Source organism: Carassius gibelio, chromosome A18 (assembly GCF_023724105.1).
Source record: "Carassius gibelio isolate Cgi1373 ecotype wild population from Czech Republic chromosome A18, carGib1.2-hapl.c, whole genome shotgun sequence".
Classification (NCBI taxonomy): Eukaryota; Metazoa; Chordata; class Actinopteri; order Cypriniformes; family Cyprinidae; genus Carassius; species Carassius gibelio.
In genome coordinates this window covers 8,269,916-8,292,225 of record NC_068388.1, presented here as the reverse complement: position 1 = coordinate 8,292,225, position 22,310 = coordinate 8,269,916, and the positions used below count along the sequence as shown (strand labels likewise).

Genomic DNA, 22,310 nt, shown 5'->3' with positions numbered 1-22,310 from the left:
ATCCTCCCGGCTAGACAACCTTACCTTTTCTATTCTACGGCCAGCGAGGCTTACCCGTTCGATGCAGTGTGCTCCCATCTGACGTCAGCTAGAGCCTCCTGGTTAGACAACCTTACCTTTTCCTTTGTACGGTCGGCAAGACATGTCGATGTCAGGAGTTTTGAGCTGCCATCAAATGCCAGTGAGAGCCTCCCGGCCACACAACTTTAACTTTTCTATCCTTTACCTTTATGCCCAGAGATGTTCACCCATTCGATGCTGTGAGTAGGGAGCTCCCATTGGATGTCGGCAAGAGCCTACCGGCTAGACAACCTTACCTTTTCCATCCTTCGGCCAGCAAGGCTTACCCGTTCGATGCATGTGCTCCCATTGGACGCCAGCGAGAGCCTCCTGGCCAGACAACCATTTCGTTTCCATTTTATGGTCGCCAAGCTGACCTATCCAATATGCGAGTATCGAGCTCCCGTGGGAGGCTGGCAAGAGGCTCCTCTTCCATTATAAGGTCGTAGAGGCTTACCCGTTGGATGCCGTGAGTATTGAACTCCATTGGATGTCGGCGAGAGCCTCATGGCCAAACTTACCTTTCCATTCTACGGCCTGCGAGGCTTACCCAGCCGATACAGTGAGCATGAAGTTCCTTTTGGTTGCTGATGAGAGCCTCCTGGCCACACAACTTTTCCTTTCAGTCTTCCATTCGGAAAGGATTACCCGTTCAATGCCGTGAGTTCAAAGCTCCCGTCAGACGTCAGCGAGAGTCCGCCCGGTCAGGTGCAAGTCTCATCCATCTGATGCCGTGAGTATTGATCTCCTGTCATATGTCACAAGAGTTCTCCTTGTCGGTCAGTCCAAAGCCTTTTTATCTGCCAAACTGAGAGGACCCACACGTCCGTTGTCCTGAGTCTTGATCTCCAGTCAGAGGCTTCATGGGCCCTTTCAGTCAGCCATTTGCCCTTTTCCCACTGAATAACAGCCGACATGGTTGCCTCTAGGTTCCTCTAGGGGTACTCTAGGTTTGGGCCATTCCCGAGCTCAGAGCCCTTCCCCGGACAGCACACCAAATTTGCATTATCATACTTCAGCTAATTATATGTAAGCATGAACTTGTGAAATTATGTTTTATTAACAAGGTTCAGGAGGAGTGCGTCACATACTTATCGCTTCGAATACTTACAAAACTGGTAAAGCACAATCAAGTTAATCAACACCGCAGCATAAATACAGCTGACTAACCTCTATCCATTGATGATTTATCCCTTCATTTTACAACTATATTGGGAGGGGGTGCTCTAAATTTGGGCCGTTCCCAAGCTTGGAGCCCAGCACGCCAAATACGCATTATCATACTTCAGCTAATTATATGTAAGCGTGAGCTCTTGAAATGAGTGTTGGAGAAAAATTAGGTGGCATTATGTAGGGAAAAGAAGAGGGTCCCTAGAGGAACTTAAAGGAATGGTTGACAAACGGCTGCTCAGTCATCCAGAACAGTGGACCCTCAGGGGAATAAAGAAATGTGATGCATATTATAACTGCATGGGAACGGAGCATCCACACTGGCACTGCCTGGTTTAACACCTCGCCCAGCTCTGGAGACCTCTGTTGATGGATATACCCTCAGTCTGGAAAATATACACATGCTCTAAAGCACCAGGAGGGTTTATATATGGCTCTCGGTGCGCCCAAGACAGCCTGCTCAATCGCAGTGGCACCAGCAGTTCCTGGCTGGTGACATGAAAACATTGTCCCCAGGCAATGCCTGAGACAGAATACATTAACGGGGTCTGTTATTTCTACGGTAATATGGCAGATATCACAAACCTTCTGTAGCTTGCGCTGCATAAATTATTGTTGTGATACGGTTTTTTGTCAGTCAGTTTTCTTGACACAACAACCTCTTTGTCTTTGTCTTTCTGACAGTGTGGCGTTCTCTGTGCTGTTGGTATAATTTGTCAACCCACCAGGGCCTCCTGTAAATCATTTGTGGTGTTTATCAGCTCACTTTCTGAAAGGAATTATTGAGTGCTCAGATGAACACCTCAACAGTGTGATTGTTAATTACACACCAGGGGTTTTTTCAAATTCATTTCACATCAAGGTCAGGAAGTGATGGGACATGTACATTTCTGAATGTTCAAAACGTCCAAGTTTTACTTTCAGTTTTTTTTTGTTACATGAACAGAATATTCCATGCTATCATTTTGCAAACATTATGGGTACATTACTTTTGAATGTTCTCCAAAGATCTAAAACAACAGGTAGTCATATTAAAATCAACAGACAAAGTAAAACTTTTCTGAACAAAAGTCACATGAATAATGTGTATAAATAGCGTTTTTTATAGAATGTTAGAACATCAAGCATTTGTTCATATAACCCTGAAACTGTTGTTCATAACTTTGAGAGAACCTTGCCAGAACTTTAGGCAATGTCTTGAGGTTGTTCCTTGTTAGCTGGGGTGATGGGAAACACAGAGGTGCAGTTGTTTTAATATTTATTCTTAATTTATTATTTATTTTGGTGTTGTTCGCAAAGCTTAACATCAAGTTTTGTGGTGCCATTTAAAATGCTTTGTAAATTCCAATTCAACTAGGAAAGAAAGAAAGAAAGAAAGAAAGAAAGAAAGAAAGAAAGAAAGAAAGAAAGAAAGAAAGAAATTGATGTTGGCTTGAGAAAATCTTGTTTTGAAACATTTGTCAGGAAAATCTTAAAAAGTTTTGAGAAGTCCCAATGTTTGAACATTTTAGACCTTATGTGCAAACAAATAACAGATATAGATGACTTGACTGTGCTAAAGATCCAAACCTTGGTTTTCATTTTGTATTCAAAAGTGGGTGTTTAAAGAACGCACATACACACACACACACACACACACAAAATTATATATATACATATATATACTGTATCATAAATACCATTTAACATTACAAGTGGACCTCAGCATAAAAAGCTTAAGTAAAAAAAATTAAAGTATGATATGAGATGACCTTATAATCTTATGGTACAGGTTATAATCAGGGCTTGACCCCACAGCAGAACTAAAGTGCTGTCTCGTTTCCTTCTGTCTCACCTCCTCCTCCACCCCCCAAAAACCAGTGGTATCCAAACAGTGGGCAGTCAGTCGATCAGCTCCTTAACACACACTCTGACTTTAACCTCATCCACAAACTGTTATTGGCATGTTTCCATACAGTTCTCCCACACAAAACTCGAGTCATTTTTCAGTTTAGTCATTACATTGCTCCCTCTCTACTAGTTATTTAAGATGTGTATGTGTATATTAACACTCTATGATGTACTTTCGAAAATTCTCATTTTAAATTGTGTGCTTGTGGTGGCTTCAGCCAAGCATTTTTGTTGTTGTAAAGTCATTTTCCAGCAGCTCCGGAGGGATTATATGGCATTTGTGGCCCAGGTGATCTAATTATTATTATTTTTTTTTATTGGAATAATTATGATTATAGTTTTATTATTATTGTTGTTGTTGTTGTTTTATACTACTACTATATATTTTTTATTATTATCATTTTATTATTCATAATAAGATTTCTTTATTTATTTGTATTTATTTAAATAGTTTTTTTTTTTATATATATATATAGTTATTATCCCACGTGTGTATCCCAAGTTCTCATCAGAATGAACAAGGATCAGTATTTCTCCGTCCCATTCCCAGTGGGCCTGTTGGTGTCACTGCAAGGCTCATTGACCACTCCGTGCACAGATGCACACATAACACAACCTCCCCTGCATCTCGTTATATCTGGCTGTGGTGTGATTGAAACAGAAGCGGGGCCGTGTCAGGGCCCCTATCACCATGTAACTGAATTTTTCTGTGTTTCTGGGAGCTGACCAAAGTGGTAGAAAGAAGGTAAATAGACAAAGCTTTGGTCTTCCGTACACACAAATCGAGACTTGCTGCTGTTTGTGGAAAGCTAAGCAAAGATTGTCGCAAGGCACTTGTCTGGACTGAAAAAAAAGTTCTGTTGAGCATTTCCTTTTTCGATGTATGTGTGTACACAAACATAATTCAGAGTGTAAAGGGTTTGCGTTCACATAAGGAGACGTGCAGACAAACAGAAGTCAGGGTTGAGCAGAAGTCTGACTGTCTGCTTCAGACAGTACGCTGTAGGAATGAGTTCCGACTTCCTCCCACCCACCACGTCTCTACATGTTCAATTTGGCGACCGTTGCTTAGTGACAGTGTGCCGCTGGCCCCCTGCTATGTGGTTTTTGTGTCTTCGCTGAGTTGAGTCTACAGATCTCCAGACTCATGATAGGGAGCTGAAAAAGTAGCCGTCTGTAATCTATCTAAGGTTATTTTGTGATTCAGATATACTGCTTTGAAAGCAGTCGAGCGTTAAATTGCTTTCCTCTGGGAGCAGGTCGTATTGAAGGGTGACAAAGCAGAGAGATTTCTCTCTATCACTTCTCCTTTCTGTATTGCCCTTTCTCTAGTCCTCTTCCTCTCTGTCTCTCCATCTCTCTCTCTCTCTCTCTCTCTCTCAGCTCTCTCTCTCTCCTAAATGTGTTAAAAGAGAGAGAGAGAGAGCTGTTCTTTGAGAGCTCATTGCAATGGCAGATATGCTGTAATTAGGACGGGTAATTGCAGGCGCAGTATGGTGGGTCATGGGGGACACAATGAGCTCTCAAAGGTCATAATAAAGGTGGGGGAGTGGGTCATCACGGAAAGATGGGAACCACTCTCGTTTCTCAAAATGAGACTCGTGGAGGAGTAATGGAGTGTGAGCCCGATGAGAGAAAATGACATAAATACAGATAGCTACATGCAATCAGAAAGCACACGCTCATACGCTGCCTGTCTAGTAAGAGGTAATAGAAAAGTAAAAGTGATAGAGCAGAAGTGAAAGTGAACAGTCTGTCAGTACAATATATAGTGTAATAGCTAATTGGACGGATAAGCTGAACGAATAAAGAAATCAAATTATTTTGTTTTAACAACTTCTTTAAATTGTAGGTTGTTAAACTCAAAGCTAAAGCTTTAAAGAATAATTAAATCATATAATTAAGCTAAAGTAGAAATAAAACTAAAAGTACAATTATTCAATTATATAGTGTATAATTAAATCAACCATATTATGTTATGTCATGTTATTTTGTGTAAACGTATGTTCAAGTGTAATGCTGTCTTACTTCTGAATACATTTTAAGATATACTTATGTATTTATTTTTGTATATAAATATTAATTTATATGTACAAATACACTCCTGTTCAAAATATTTTGTTCAGTTATTTTTTTTTCAGTCTCTTTACTTATTGTAAAAGCTGTAATACTGAAATATTATTACAGTTTAAAGTAAGTTTTTTCTATTTTAAAATATCTTAAAATTTAATTTATTATTGTGATGGTAGAGCTGAATTTTCAGCAGCCGTAACACCAATCTTCAGGAAATATTTCTGATTATTATCAACATAAAAATAATTTTACTTAAAAAAAATTTTTTATGGAAACTGTGTTTGTGTGTGTGTGTCTTTACTGTCACTTTTGATCCTTTCTTAATAAAAGTATTAATTTCTAAAACAAAATAATAAAGAAAATAAATAAAGAAAATATAAGTGACCTCAAATGTTTTGTGGTTGTGTGTATTAGGATACATTGATTTCTTTCTATTTTCATTTTCTGTCCTTTTTTTTATTATTGAATAAATTTTATGAATGCTAGTGTACACATATCATAATATCTCTTAAAATTAGCACTTTAAAAGCAACTATTTCAAAAACTAAAAACTAAAAGTTAGTAGCCTTTTTTAGTTATTCTTATATATACTTATATACTTCCCAACACTATTCTTTTTTTTTTTTTTTTTATGTTGAGTGGTCTGATTGCTTTAGGAGCCACATATTAATATGTAGGGATATATGGACTTGTATAAACCTGCTTGAATAGTATGATTGAATACAAGATCAGAGAATATACTGATATTACAGCAATAATCAACAAAAGAAATGTCTCTGTATCATATTCAGTCTCATTGATAATTCTTTAAGTTGCCAAATTAAATCTTTGACATTCGTGTAGAGAGTATGAAACCACCAACACTGAAAAATGAGAGGAAAGTAGAGCAAATAAAGGGCTACAGGAGAAGAAATATTCAGCTATACTTGTTTTAGGCATGCAGAGGCAGAATGTAGTTGGTGTCTCTTGGGGTTTTTAGGCTAAGCTGCTCCCCCTTTCCCCTTACATAGCCTGTAGTGATTTCATAGAGCTGTAGTGCTGCATGTGTTCTTCCCCTAAGAGCTCTTGAAACTCTCCAAGAAAAGCAGAGCTCAGTCCGGAGAACTGTAAATATCGAGCTTACTAGGCGATCCTACTGATTCACCGTCAGAATGCGTTCGGCTGGAATAACAGCAAAAGAGTAACAGAAGGGGAAACAAGGTCTCCAGCGGTGTGCTGTGGTCCCCAAGCTAGATTTCAGTCTAAAACAATCAAACGAAATCAAAGGCAAATGAAAAAGACTTGCCTGGTGTCATTTAAGACTTTATTTAAGACATTGAGATTGATAGACTATATTTTCAGTTGTAATGGAAAGTTTAATTGTCTTGGCATTAGGGTTAGAAAGTATCATGTCATCTTGTAAAGGAGCCAGTGTTCATTCTGGAGTGACCTTCATCTGGGCCGAACGATGGCAGGCGGATAAAAGACTGATTCACAATGGTGATGGGAACAACATCATGCACATCTGGGTAATCACCAGTATTCAGCACTAAAACAATTCAGACTACAAATCCATCCTGGATGGAAGTGGTTAGGAGGATGACATCTACTGTTTGACAGTATATGCTTTAGAGAATATTATAGAAAAAAGATGTTCTAGATGTTAATCAATACATGAGACAACTACAAAGCTTAGTTTAATTTGGATGGCTAAATCTTTCTTTCACAATGGGAATGTTTGTTACATCCAGAACATTTATTTTTGTATTGGGTAACATTAGGACTAAAGGTGCAACATCCATGTATTGACTTTGTGGTAAAATAAGATGAATCCATAAGACAGAGAGAACCTTTTCTCTGAGCAAGAGGAACATCCCATTCCTTAATGGTTTCCCGATGCTATTGATATGCAAACAACATGTCTTTTTTCAACTGCCCTTGTAAGGAGTGCACATTTTTCTTCCTTGAGGCTCAAGTACCTAACTGAACGTGTCCAATGGTGTTGAGATGAGCAGGCGTTTTCTATTCATTCTCTATGGGGACTGTTGGAGTGGAGCAGACAGTAAGAGCATCAAAAAGTGCAAACTTTGTTTTTAAAAATGTTTTGCCATCACAGGAATAAATAACATCATTGAGTGCAGAAAAACAGGAAATAGGTATTTTAAATTATAATCATAACTTGCAATGTTTTTTATTTATATATAAATATATGTCATATTTAAATATACAAGTATTTGTAATGTACATTGTGTATATTTCACGTGGTCGTACACTACACTGAAGACAACGATTTAAGAAGATTGAGCAGATTTGCAGTACATGCAGATCTTAATTTAGATTTGTGCTGAAGATTATTGGTTCAGAGTGCACATCAAAGTTCTGTTCTTTTTATCGGGTAATTGTAATGAGAATATGTTTTGTTTTGCCCAGTGCTCGTGACAGTAGATCAGCTTTCACGCTGCGAATGGACACCTAATGGACTGGGGACTAGAATAAAGCCAGTCTGGGATCCATGGGCTTTTCTCTTTCCCAGCATGACCAGTCTGAATGAGATTCATTTGAGGAAACAGAAGATGTTTTTATGTATCTCCTCCATTTTAATGAGGGGTCCCTTAAGAAACAGATGGCACATTAGTGGAGACAAACTCTCACTGACATTGGTGGATTTCAAACAGACAACACCACTTGGCTCGAGTGCTGTGGTGCTCTCTGTGCAGATAATATATGCTACATATTGTTTCATGACAACACTGGAATTTCCCCTTTTTTTATTAAATGGACACAGCCTTTTCTGACCCTCGAGCAGGAGTGGAATATGAATGTGAAGAGGAGAATTTACAGCTGGCTCTGACTCTTTGCTTTGTAGCGGCAGCAGTAAAGATGCTGACTGGTTTGCTTTGAGCCCCACTTTACGTTAACCCTCAAAGGTGCATCGAAAATGTGCACATGCATGGTTTCTTTCAGAAAAACTTACTCCATTTGCAGAAGTGCACATTTTTACATGTATGTCAAAAAATTGTATATGCTCACCATTTTCACATTATCAGAGTTAAATGTATTATATCATTCTTTTTAGTTTGACCTCCACTATTAATTTGGCTTATTTAGCTTATATTGCAACATGCAAGTAAGCTATTTTCTTCCAAGAAAACTTCATTATCCACTATAAGTTAATATTTATTTTATTTCAATTGATGAAAGAAACTTAAATATCATATTTTTTCATGATATGATATTTAAAGTTTTTAAACTTCTTGCATTTAATCATAGAAATATATTCCGATTGTTAATGCATCTTTGTTACGCAATGCATGATACTATTCTAGCTTAATGCATTGTTTCTTTACCCTTCGCACCTAAATGGAGTATGACAGCTGTGTGTGGTTTGTCAGGCAAGAGCGCAGCCCGAGTTGGTGCGTATATAATGAGGGTAATTAGCAAGATGAGCAGTGACATGTTTAGCGGATGCTCTGCGGTTGGTGTGCGAACACTTGAATGTGGAGTACAGTGAGTTGCCCCCAGCTGTGGCAAGGGAGCTCAATCAGTGAAATCGCTCTTGGACCTATTGTACTATTTCATCCATTTCCAATGAGTCAGCCACATTTACTAATGCCATCCTATATAAAAATCTCCCACTTGCTTATGAAATTCACCCCATTACGACCACATAATTTTAATCAGGGACCTCCAAGAGGATGTTTCCCACACAAAATTGAAATAATATTTCTTGTGTTTTAAAAAGCTACTAAATGTCGCAACGGTGTAGCCGTCAAGGACGAGGATTGGAAATATTGATGAAGCTGACTCTGGTTGTACATATGTGCTCGGTTGGCAAATGAGCCAGAAGAATTGTGCTGAACTGTAACAAACTGAACCATGATTGCTATTCCGCACAGCATCTGTTATGCGCTCTGCTGATTGTAGTAATTTGTGATGGAGTAACCAGGAGATTTGGTTGTAAAGCACCCTGCACAGGTGCATGTCCCGTATCAGGAGGCATGCGAAATAGATCAACTGCAGACCAACACAGCTGTGGCATCCTCTAGATTCCTTAGAGCGTCCACAGCTGGTTTAGTCAAGAACAACTTTATCTCCGAGCAGACTGAGGGAAACTTGTTCTGAAGAGCACTGATGCGAATGTTTTATGGGAAGATTTGCTTGGGGCCTGAATTCTAAATGTAAGCGCATTAGGTCACTGGAATAGCCACATAAAGAAATGAACAAATAAGTTTAAGGTTATGGTGATTCTGCTTTTTCATGCTCTACTGAGACCCTATTGATTTTCAAAGAGCATTTTTTATAGTCTCTTGCAGTCTTGCAGGCAGGCGGCAACGCTACAACCTGTGCATCAGAAAACACTTTATGCATTTTGCTGAAGAGTGAGTGTTGTCCATTTCAGTGTAGCATTTCATACTGCTGGTTCTCAGCTGGTGGGTCAAGGGTCTCTTCTTTCGGGGTTGCAGTTAACAGGGATAAAATGCAACTGGTCATGTAAATTTGCATTGTTTGTAAAGCAAACTACAGACATATATGTAATTATTTTTAGTTTATTATTACTGTATGTAATTTCACACACACATATAACATTACAGTAACATAACAGTTTAATAATAATATATATGCATCTAAAGGGCTACTACTACTACTACTACTACTAATATAATATTTTAAGAAATATTACTGTGATTAAAATAACTGTTTTCTGTTTTAATATATATTAAATTTGATACCATATGTAAAATTGTATGCCATATGTGCATATTATTAATAGTATTATAATACATGTATATTGTTAAACTGTTATTAAGATTTTTGTAGTAAATGTTTCCACATTAGCTTTCATCCAAAGGTCCTTTCCAATGCTCAAGGACCCACTGACAAGAAGTAACTGGCATTTTAATCATGTCTATTCCTATCTGTATACACAGCCACACACTTTGTCATTCATATCCACCCCTCACGTCAAGGTAAACTTCTGTTCTGATATGAGAGGGACTCGGACACTGAATGCTTTTTAAGGTGCAGAGATAGGCTCTCTGCTCATTCTGCCCCAGCCGGAGTTCATGAACGATGCTAGGACGAGTTGGCTGGTACTGGATTAAAGATTGTATCGCCATCAGAGGGAAAGCATAAAGATGATTGGCCAGATAGCCAATGATGCCTTTGCAGCCAGAGAACAGTTTATAATGGAGCAAAAGAACGTGTGAGCACAGGAACAAGGTTGGTAACTGATACGTTCCTGCATTCAGAAATGTCAGGTCTATTCATGCCCACTCAGATTTCTGAGTCGAATGAATATATCTTTGGAGCACCACTTTTTTTTTTTCGAAACTGCTTTTAGCAATACAACAATTGGATTCAGTGACTGTCATGTCAACTGAAATTTAGCTTGGTTTAGTAAGTAAGAAATAATTCATATTTAAGGATATAAACTTATGAAATCATGTTGTTTATTTTATTGTATTCTCTTGGCATTATATGCATGGGATTCAGTGTCTGTCAGTGTTTATTAATTTTATTTTGGTGTTGTCTTATCTTGGCCATTGATGACTGCCAATGGTACCTCCTTAAAAAAAAAACTTCCTGCAGTTTCTTGTTTTTAATGTCAGTTCAAAGGTACAGTAATATGCTTTTTTGTCTTTAATGGTTATTCTTAATCTTATAAAATATTTTAACCTTAAATTATTCACAATCAAATGGGGCACCTTTTGCCATTTTACAGCCATTTGAAAGTGCTAACTGATTGGGCCTTTCACTGTTGATGTCAAGGACTGGACATTATCATATGCACTCCTTCTCAGAAAGGTGGAGATGAGATGTGAGAAGGAAATAAGGGTTGAAATGGCACATCTGCACAGAGGAGGCCTGCCAGATCCTTTTAGCCTGGCACTTGTCCTTCTCACACTACGCTGATGTAGTTGTCACCAGAGGAAACAGTGCTGTAAGGCAAGTGTGTGTGTGTGTGTGTGTGTGTGTGTGTGTGTGTTCTCTCGGAGCAGTTTTGAGTGAATGGCTGTACAAGTTGATCAGCTTCAGTGAAGTGGCATGCACAGTAGTTCCATGCTGTTCCATTGTTGTTGTCAGTTGATCTGTTGGCATTGATCTATCTTTTCAATCCTCAAAAATCAAAGCCATTTCAGGAAGAGGCTCATCATGCTTTAAAAGTTAGCTTTATGATTAGTAATTTTATCACCCAGCAATTTTCTGTCTCGTTCTTTGTGCTTGTTAAGTGGAAACTGGCCATTAAAAAGAGCCCCAGTCATTGTAGCTTGCAGATGTTAGGAATAACAGAGCAAATTAATCCACAAATCAGTGCAATCATGTAATCCACTCACTATGTTAATCAATCTCTATTTTCCTTGGAAAGGGAATTTATAGGAAGGGTCATTAAATGGCTCAGAGCAACTGACCAGTTTTAGTGTGTGTGTGTTTGTGGTCCATCACTGACAGTTTCACCATAGTTTATACCAGTCAAAGCAATTTTCATAGATAGATATATGTGCGTTTATATAGCCAGTCGAGTTTCCAATTATTCATAATAGTTGTAGCACACGTGTTTAACCTTATCTTTTTTCAACTAAATTTCATTAGATTTAGACTTTGGACACACACACACACACACACACACACACACACACACACACAAACAAACAAAACCTAAAAAGGATGTTTATTAGAATATTTCTGATTTACCAGATAATAACAAAAAGTTACTGAGTGCACTTTTAATATTCTTGTATTGCTTAGTATAATTATCATTGCAAAATGTAAACTCTATTTTAAAAGTTGGATATCTGCAAATGTACAGTAAATAGTGTAAGGCATGAAGATATTAAGATATTATAAACATTAACATTATGGTTTTCTGAAAAGCTGCTTTGAAACTATTTGTATTGTAAAAACTTTACAAATAAATTTGACTTGACTTGGTTTACATGCTTGTCAGAATACAGAAAAATTAATCTTACCATTCCCTATCTCCATACAATTTAGAACAAGTTCCATTTTTAGTTATTTGAATTGGAAATAATTTTGAATGCTTCTGGTTATTTCCCCCCTCAATCAAACAACATTTTTAGATGAAATTTTAAGTGCAGGAGTGCAATTTTGCTTTGCCAAATAACTGCTTTTAAAAAAACATCATCCTAGAAAGATATCCTCAATATGTGACTGCAATAGATTGATAGTAAGTACCAAATCAAATGCAAATCATAGTGCATTTGCAATTACACAAGAGCTCAAAGTTGATGAAATGTTCAAATTAATATTTGAATACTGCTTTAAAAAAATTTGAATGAATATGTTCTTTCTTATGTGGATTTTATAAATGTTCTTTATGCTTAACAAAACTTCATTTATTTGATAAAAATACAGTGAAAACAATAATATTGTGAATATATATATATTATTCCTGTGAGGGCAAAACTGAATATTCAGCCACCATTTATCCAGTCTTAAGTGTTACATGATCCTTCAGAAATAATATGCTGATTTGTTTCTCATTTATTATCTATTATTAGTGGTGCTTCATTATTATTTATACTGGTTGTTATTATTATTATCAATGTTGAACTATTTCTGCTGCTCAGTATTTTTGTGAAAACACGATTCTTTTAAAGTTGAAAAGATAATTTTAAACATAAATGTCTTAACTGTCACTTTTGATCAATTTAATGCAAATAAATGTATTAACATGAACACATCACATTTTAAAATAGAAAAAATATATATTTTCACTATTATCACTGTTTTTGTTTTTTACTGTATTTTTTGTATCACTACAGCATTGGTGAGCAGATGAGTTTTTAATCCTTAATTATTCCAAACCTTTGACTCTAAGTGTATATTTTATAGCAAGCAAGTACAGTGTATAAAAAAGAGCCTTGTCATTTTAAAAAGCCTTTCACAGAGCCTTTCTTCATATATCTATAGCAGTATCCATGTACTGCTAATGTATTTCAAGGCCAAGCATTGTGTATAATATTAAAGTGTGAGGCTGCTCTTTACGTACAGTAACAGTTGCAAGGGATTCCCTGAGCTTTCCTGGGGAGCAAAGATTTGATAGATGCGAACACTTCTCACAGCTTTGTCTGTTCTCTCCACTAAAAACAACAAGTAGTTGGGCTACAGATGCACAAGCACTTACAAACAAGCACTCAAACAGCAAGTCTTTCACGATTGAGGCATTTGGTGCCCTTACTAGATGAGGGAACCGGATAAGGTAGACGACTTACATTTGTTCATGCAGGCATGATGCCCGACAGTTAATGGAGCTCATAATGGCCAGAACATGTTTGGAAGAGCATCTAATGAGGAAGCGCATTAGGTATTAATAGTATTTTAAAGGCCTTGGGAGAGGGATCAGGAGGGATACACAGCCTTCCCTATTGGATACCAGACAAGAACTGAGGCACATTTTAGGTTAATGTAAAATTACGAAAGAGTATGAAGTGTAATTACAGTAAAAGTAAATATTAGATGTGGCTTTTGTCCATTCCAGATTAAATGTTTTTGATTTGACCAGATTTATCTTAATGCCACAGAACACACAAAATCGAATTGCTTTTTCATTATCATTCCGAAATGAAATCTACCTTTTAAGGTGGATTCATCTAAATCCAGATTAATCAAGACAGCAGAAGCCATGTTTCTCTCAGAAAAGTGACACAGTCAGTGGTCTCTTTTAGTCTTCCATACTGCCTACATCCTTTGAAGCTGCATTAGCTTTTACCCAAGATACTGGAGTTTTTTTATTTTTTATATAGCAGCTGGAGTGGTGGGTCGAGGTCATAGGTTTGGTTCTTTCTTTGCTATAGAATGGGAAATAGGTTTTCTGGATACATCTCCCTTTTTTACTTCCCACATGGCTCAAAGGATGCTGGGAAATGATTAAAGACAGGATTCAGATGAAAGTGTTCACTGAAGGTAATGGACTGTACACTAGCTGCACTATGGGATGTGCTTTAGAGCAGTTTTTGTTTTGTTTGATGTTAATGGAATGTTTCATAATGGTTAAATGTATAAAGCACGGTTGTGGCAATCAGAATTTAATTAGGAATGTTTTTTTTTAAAGTTAAACAAATAAATAAATAAATTTATGTAACTGTATTTTTCGTTCCTTTTCTAAATGTTTTTGAAAACTTCTCTTATATTCACCAAGACTGCATTCATTTTTTTATGAAAAAAATGAAAAATATTAATATTGTGAATATTATAACAACTTATTTTTCCATTTGAATCTATTTTAAAATTTAATTCATTTTCTTCAGCCTTTACTTGAGTCTTCTGTGTCACATGACCCTCCAGAACTCATGCTGAAATTCTGATTTGGTGCTTATGAAACATTTCTTACTATTATTGTTGAAACCATTTGTACTGCTAAATATTTCTTTAAGATTATTAAGTGTAATTTCCCCACTTCAAAAAATGAAAAGAAAGAAAGAAAGAACACGATGTTGGATTTTGCCTTTCACACCTGATAGTTTTTTTTTATATATATAAATCTTGCATCAGTTTTTCATGCTCATGCACCCAAGGACTATCAAAAGTATATAATTCTTCAACTTTTACATTTCATCCCCCTATCTTTTCATCTGGGCATTCCTCATTTTTTAGTTGTGCGGCGCGGTGTCAAATTTATCATGGAGACCAGCTTTGAAATGAACAAAATCACAAACAAATGAAAGTAGGGATCGATTGCAAGTGTCTACCAGAATGATGAACTGGCACTTCTGTTAAAAATCAATGGCTTCTCTCTCCACAGGTCTCACATTATGCTTGTGACGTGTGAGCTCTCGTTGGCCTTAGTTACCCTGACATCTTTTCTCAAATTATGAATTTTAAATACTATGTTTGCCTGGTCTTATATTTCTCTTTCAATCTCAAATGCATGGCAGTTTGATTTGTGCAGAAAGCCCCTGGCAGTAATAGCACATAGGATAAGCCGTATAAGTTAGTGCAGCTGGATGTATTTACAGTCATATTGACTTTGCCTGCCTTTATCTGTCTTGCTTTTGTTGCACATGCTTATTGACTGCATGTCTTAGAATTCTATTGATTTGCTATATATGTTGCATCTCTGTAGGCAAGCCTTTATTAACAGAATCCATAAAACAGACACGTGGCATTCCCACAGTGTGCAGAATTTTCATATCATTCATAATTTATGTGTAACCTTCTAACCTTCAACCTAAATATAACATGAATACGTTATTGACTTCATTATAGATTAACATGTTTGCTAATTCTGTGTACTAATTTGATTGCACCTGAAATGAAAGACACATTATGGTCATTTATTTAAAAAACATCTTGACAGCATGCACTTTGAGTTTATGGATGAGACTTTGTAAGAGACAAAAGAAAGGGTCAATGTGGTTTGAGGCTGACAAATAATGATTATGAGAAGATAGCAGCAGATAACATCTTTTTTGCTGCACTTTAGTAAAGTTCAGTCTTCAGTCTTTTTATTTTATTTTCTCCTTTCCAAAGAAAATCAGTCTTAAGTTCCAATTTGACAGCAGACCTATCTCTGTATTTGTGTGTGTGTGCGCACACAAGAGAATTGAAAGAGAGAGAGTGAGAGTCTGTAGTGACGGTTTGCCTGTCAGTTATGTGAGAAAGAGGGAAATCTTTGACAGTTTGAGAAAGTTCCTTCAGTTTCATCAGTGGTGGGAGAGCATGCTGTCATAAGGAAATCTACAGGCTGAAACAGGTATCCATCACAGAGAAAGAAAGAAGAGTGAGACGTGTGAAAATGCTATTTCCTATCTAAAACAATAGCAGAGGACACAAGGAAGGATTCTCTGTTCATCTGTAATCTTTCAAACATCCTTCCATTATAGAGTTTGCAGCAAACAAAATTGGAAAAGGAAACATAGTTCTCTTTATAGCAGATATGCAGTCTTGGTTTTGTCATAAAAGCAGTGCAGTCCCTGAATTGCTAACCTGAAAACTGGAACTCAGAACAGAGCTTTAACAAACAAAATTATTAGAAATACTTGGCTTAGTCTGAAGCAGAACTGAGGAGTACCAATGCATTTACTCTGCTGATTTAACTACATTTTTCAGTAGAGTGACAGTATCTCAGATATTTTCAAAATAGTGAAACTTTTCCAGTAACAAGCTACATTTTCCAACAAGCAGCAATGTAGAGCACTGGCTCCTTTTTTTCTTTTCTTTTTTTTTCACATTGTACTGTAGGCTGCATAGCCATTCAGTGTGTAGTCCTAAAACATGAAACATAATTTGTTCAGCTCTGGTTACATTTACAAATGATTTTGCTCATTTACAGAGATAGTCCACGCAGAAAATGAAAATGTATTCACGTCATTCCAAACCTGTATGACGTTCTTTCTTATGTAGAAAACAAAAGAAGACGGTTTGAAGAATCTCAGTATTTAATTATTTAATTATAGTAAGTGCTTGTGTGTGTGTGTGCGTGCGTGCGTGCGTGCGTACGTGCCTGTGTGTGTGTGTGTGTGTGTGTGTGCATGTTTTTGTGACATATCAGGACACAACTTTGTATGATGACATGGGTGTGACACAGGTATTACAAGGAGGGTGACTTATGAGGACATAACCCATGTCCCCATTTTTCAAAAAGGGTTGGTATAGGGCCATAGAATATAAAGTTTGTACAGTATAAAAACCATTACACCTATGGAATGTCCCCACTTTTCACAAAAACAAACGTGTGTGTGTGTGTGTGATGAGTTTGTTTCTTCATTGGAACAGATTTGGAGAAATTTTGCATTACAACCTCACTAGCTCACCAATGGAATCTCTACAATGAATGGGTGCCATCAGAATGAGAGTCCAAACAGGTGGTAAAAGCGTCACAATAGTCCACATGTAATCTACACGATCCAGTGTGTGTTTGTGAGAAACAAATTTGTTTAATAAGCATATATATATTTCAGTACTGTTTTGGATTGTTTACACTTGTAAATTATGTTTTATCTGTGTATATTTTTATACTGATAAGATGAGACAATCGTATTTAGGAGGAAGCAAAATTTTGAAGTTACAAATTTTTTAATGATGGATTTACTTTGGATTTACTAACATGCAACTTTTCACTTCAAAAGACATTTATTAATGAACTGGAGTCGTTTGGATTACTTTGTGGAATGATGTTTTTATGAGCTGTTTTGACTCTTATTCTGACGGCACCCATTCACTGCAGTGGATCCACTGGCGAGAAAGTGATTTAACACTCCAAATTTTCTCCAAATTTGTTCTGATGCAGAAAATCATCTATATCTCGGATGGTCTGAGGTTTGGGAAATTTCCGTTTTAGTGGGGTTAAACCACATTTGTTAGTAGCCTATTGTGTTGCCAACATAACTTTCAAAATAGTAGCTTGACTGTAGTCAAACTTGTTTCTTGGTTGTAGTTTACCTCTGGTCTGTAGATGCAAACATCCTACATTGAATAGTGCATCATGACAAACCTGTAGATGTGTGAATCCGGAATTGCAAAATTACACAGGTATCAGGACAACTAAATGCTGTAAAAACTCTAAACTTATTGTATGCTATGAGCAATTATACTGTAAAAATTATTATAGAGCTTTTTTTTTTCTTTTTCTTTTCAAGGTTGCAGTTTTTCTTAGTCGGCTGAAAATAATAAAACAATCACCCTCTAGGGCAATGTAAACAGAGAGCTCATAAAAAATTGCAAAGTGATTTAAACTATCCAGCTTCCCGAAAAAAGAATGGATAGAATTATATTGTCCTTACACTGGGCAAATATCCATATGGATTTACAAATTTCCTGAAGCAAGGTTTTCCTACTTAGCATATCACATCACTAATAACTCTATTTAAATCAATTGTGTGTTGAGTCTTCTGAATGGCTCTTCATATCAACTTACATACAAGTCAAATATTCATAATTTCATTTATTCAATAGCCATTATGTGTTTTTTATTAATCACTTAGAAAGGAATAGACTAATTCAGAACATACTTAGGAAATAAGACACACTGTAAATTGTGGCTTAATGATCAGCACCATGGACAGCTCCCTGCTGTCTCATAGTTTTTTTTTTTTATTATTATAATAGGTTTTACTGATATAATACATCATTATAAGCTCACACACACTGAAGTATAAATATCTATAGTATCCACCAATTCCCTTAGGAAAAATAAATAAGCATTATTTTCTCCTTTGTCTTAAAAATATGTGTTACTTCACATCATTATCACATTTTCAAGTTCAGCTAGTATGTCCTAGCTAGTGGGAAGGCGCTGTACATTTACCTAGATGAGCTATCATTGTTTAAAATGACAGCTCTCTTTGTATGCTGTTTTTCATAATTTGGCTCATCTGTGGAGCCAGCAGTAGCACTTTAAATGAGGAACTCTGACCGTGCAGCTCAGGGTTATATGAGCCTGTCTGCAATCAGCTCCACAACCTTATTTCGCAGTGCTGGCACACATTTACATTCACCGTCGCTATTGTATAGAATCCTTGAATCTTTATTTTAGTCGACATATGTTGTTGTGTTTTTCTGCTAACTTGTGCAACTATTCTTTTTGAGATCAAACCCTGAAGGTCGTGCTGAGTATGTTTCTTTTCTGATTTGCATGTAGGAATACAGCATGTGAGGTTTATATAGCGAGCGAGATATTGTAGCGAGCTTATATAGAGATTTATATAAAGATCAAAAGACCACAGATAATTTTTACTAGAAAAATACATGAACTTTGTTACAAAACAAATTGTTCTGCCTTGCAGCTTGCTGCACACAATGGAAGTTATTAGACAGCATCCAAAATGACATTGAACCTCATAAGTGACTTAATATGAGTGGTTTATTTATTTATTTTTATTTAGTTTTTGCTGGGATCATCAAAATGCAATGACCTGATGCAATGTGATGGCCTGAAGGGTGAATGTGATATTGTGCCTGTAACCCTTGACTCTGTTGTGTGTGTCCAGACTTCATTCAAGAAATATAGATGACTTGATTTGCTGTCATCCTGATGAATGTGATTCTGTAACCTCATATATTTTCTCTGTAAAACAGAGTTTTGCTTATAAGCTCTACATATGGTTGGTAATCCGTTATAAAAATGTATTTGTCAATATAGATGCATAATCCAGTTCTTATTGGAATTTTTGGAACCACATTTTATCACATTCTTGTTCATGAATGCAAATGAACTAGTTTCCATCACTGGTTTGGTAATATATGTGCATAATGATGGCAGGTCCACTTTCATCTCAGCACATGAAGCCCACAGCTGCTCAGCTTATTAGCTCATTGAATTAGACCAATCATGAGCCAAATGGAGGAAAGACCGGACACAGTATCATGCAATGCTTATAAATCAGTCTTACATGCTAACGTAACATGGCGATTTTAGCTCTTCTTATTTGCCAGTTGATCCTTTTCACAGACATTTAGGGTAAGATTTACTGAACAAAAGAGGTAAAATTGGCGATGGTCTTTAAGGCAGGAAACTAATTTAGTTGCAGTGGAGGAATGCAGCTCCTTTAAAAAGGAGGCCAGCTTTCTTTAAGGTGTTTTATCTCAAGTCCTTTGCGGGCGGGCTGCGACCGACAGAGCAAGCGGTCATCAGAAAGGGTTGTAGTGCTTCTCCCGACTCTCTGCATGCCTGGTGCCGACTAAAGCCACCCTTTTGTCTCACCACTGACTGAGAACACACCATTAACAGAGCCACAGCTTGACAAGAAAAAATGAAGAGAGCTATTTTCTGTGGCCTCGAGTGCCAGGCTGAATAATGAGCAGACATTCTTTCTCACTTTCCCCCTCCATGGATTCACTCCTCCTTGTGAAGACCCAGTCAGAGAAGAATGTTTCTATCTCTTCCCCCCTTTTTTTCTTCTCACTCTCTCTTTCAGTGCCCTGATCTGTGACTTATTTTCCTATGAAACCAGGGCAGGAACAGACTGTGTGTGCACATCACATTCAAGATCTTTGAGAGGTGAATTAGATAAATGTCTAGTGTTGTCTGATTTATAGATTTGAGGATCAGATTTTTTACATCCAGAAAGTCACACACATTAATACTGAAATCAAAGCAGGTGTCTTACAAAATTAGAGACTTGTTTAGTGTATTGTTTTGTATTCTAATGGGAAACAAAGGTCAAACAATTTGCTTTAATGTCTCAAGTGTTTCTCATAGGAAGCTAAATATTAAATAAAAATGGAGTTTTAAAGAAATCTCACTCCGGTGTGCCTCAGATTTAGAAGGCATTTCAAAAACATCTCAGATACCAAAGTCTGCATTAAAAAAAGTTGAAATAACTTGTACTGCCAACTTGATTATACAGTGTTCACTTGCTGCTGTACATTTTTGAGTTGAAGTGGGTGGAAATAATAATTCATTTTAATTAAAATGGCAGTTTTTTATTAGCAGCTATAACATGACAAATCATTTTCATAATGGTATCTGCCCGAGTTTTAATATCAGTGAATCCTTATTTGCCTTCATAATGAATGTCAACAATTGAATCATCCTAAGGCATATATGGAGAAACAGAGAAGTTGATACTTCAAATGAAGTGAAAGATTTAAATTAAGTGAATGAGCAATATTATTATCCTCTGGGTGTATTAATGGAGTCTAGCGAGTATATAAGCACTTCAAAGGTTACAACACACATGTCTACGCGCACAAAGACACTAAGAGAAAGAAAAGGGCATTAGTCAGATCCTATATTCTCAAAGTGGCCATGTTCCCTGCAGACACCTCCTCCCCTACCCTTGAGTGCTAATAAAATGATGTGAGGACCCGTCTGCTGTGCAGGCAGCATGAATTCACAGCCAGAGAGCAGCCAATGGACCGCAATGGGTGTTTTTTCCTCACTGTGTTCGTATTAGATTGCGTGTACAGATGTCTGAGTGTGTTCAAATGTGAATTTGCTTTTGTGTCTGTTACTTTTGAATGCAACTGTTCATCTCTTTCTCTTGTGTAAACATGTTGTTTGTGTTAATATTTTCTACGAATGAGTTGGGATATGAATGTGCACACATGAGGGGAAGGCAACTGCGGCAGTAAAAGTTCAGCTGGCTGTTAGCTTGGGCATGGGGTTTGTGATATATGGTTATGGCCATTCATTGAGAGCCAGTTAGGCCTCCTCTGTCTTTGAGCATTATGGAATCCCATAATGCACTACTCTCCAGAGCACCCACGGCTGCCTCCTCCAATGAATTAAGAACAGGAAATAGAATTCTGAACGGGAGGATTTGGTAGCTCATGTTTACTCACTCGTCACAGCAACAGTAAATGAGCAACGTTCTTCTCTTCTTTTTGTTTCACATAGATAACAAGCCATTTTCTATGGATCCACTGATCGTCATCTCCTCAAACCAAAAGGCTCGTTCCTACAAGCACATCTGAGTCCTGCAAGCAGGTAATTTGTGTTTCAATTTCATTTTTGTCCTTGCTTTTTCGTTCTTTTGAATTGGAGTCCAAACTTGTTCGCATTTGCTGTTAATCACACCACAACCTTCCTGCTTTAATCTGCCATTGTGCTTTACAAAAGGAGGGGTGAGAAGAGAACAGAAGATCTGCTGTTATGCAGAATCAAGCACAGGCTTTTATCCTTTCAAACGCCAGCAACAATTGTAAGACAGTCTGACCTCTTTTCTGATGCTGATTAGTGTGGTATTTGAGCTGACATTAAACATGGTGCAGTAATTATGCTAAAAGGTAACAGAGAGGTAAATGCAGCGAAAAGAGGCTCTTCGTTCTGATTCACTTTATAAACTACACGGTCGGGTTAAGTGGTGGACTTTACAGATATGCAGCGGTTTCCAGATAAGGTATTAGAATTAAAGTAAGAAATCTCTGTCTATAGCAGCCTTTAACTAGTCCATAAAAGCAGTTTGTAAGAACTTGCCTTAAAGCATTATTTCAAAACTTTGCATCAAGTTCAACGGTGCAGTAAACGGCTCAATACCCGGAGCAATTCATTAGCAGTAAATATGTGGTTATAGCCTGCCTTTTAGAGGAAATTGCTAAAATAATTTAGATTATGCTGTGAACTAAAAGATGAAATATTAAGTTTAACACAATGACTGTTAGTTTTTCTTTTTTTCTTTTGAGGGACCCTATGGCAATCCTGGTTCATACAAGGCATCAAAGAATGAACTCCATGT

At 37.0% G+C, this 22,310-nt stretch overlaps 1 protein-coding gene across 2 annotated transcripts in view; it reads left to right on the top strand.

Annotated features, from left to right (window-relative positions):
- Positions 1 to 22,310, top strand: part of LOC127934730 (alpha-1,3-mannosyl-glycoprotein 4-beta-N-acetylglucosaminyltransferase C-like) — a 109,636-nt gene that overhangs the window by 18,648 nt on the left and 68,678 nt on the right. The window contains exons 1-2 of one of the 2 annotated variants that reach the window (XM_052532297.1): positions 13,966 to 14,097; positions 21,473 to 21,562. The gene's annotated coding sequence lies outside the window, so the exon portion shown is untranslated. Of the gene's footprint in view, positions 1 to 13,965; positions 14,098 to 21,472; positions 21,563 to 22,310 lie in introns of those variants that run through there. The other variant, XM_052532296.1, reaches the window with a different exon arrangement.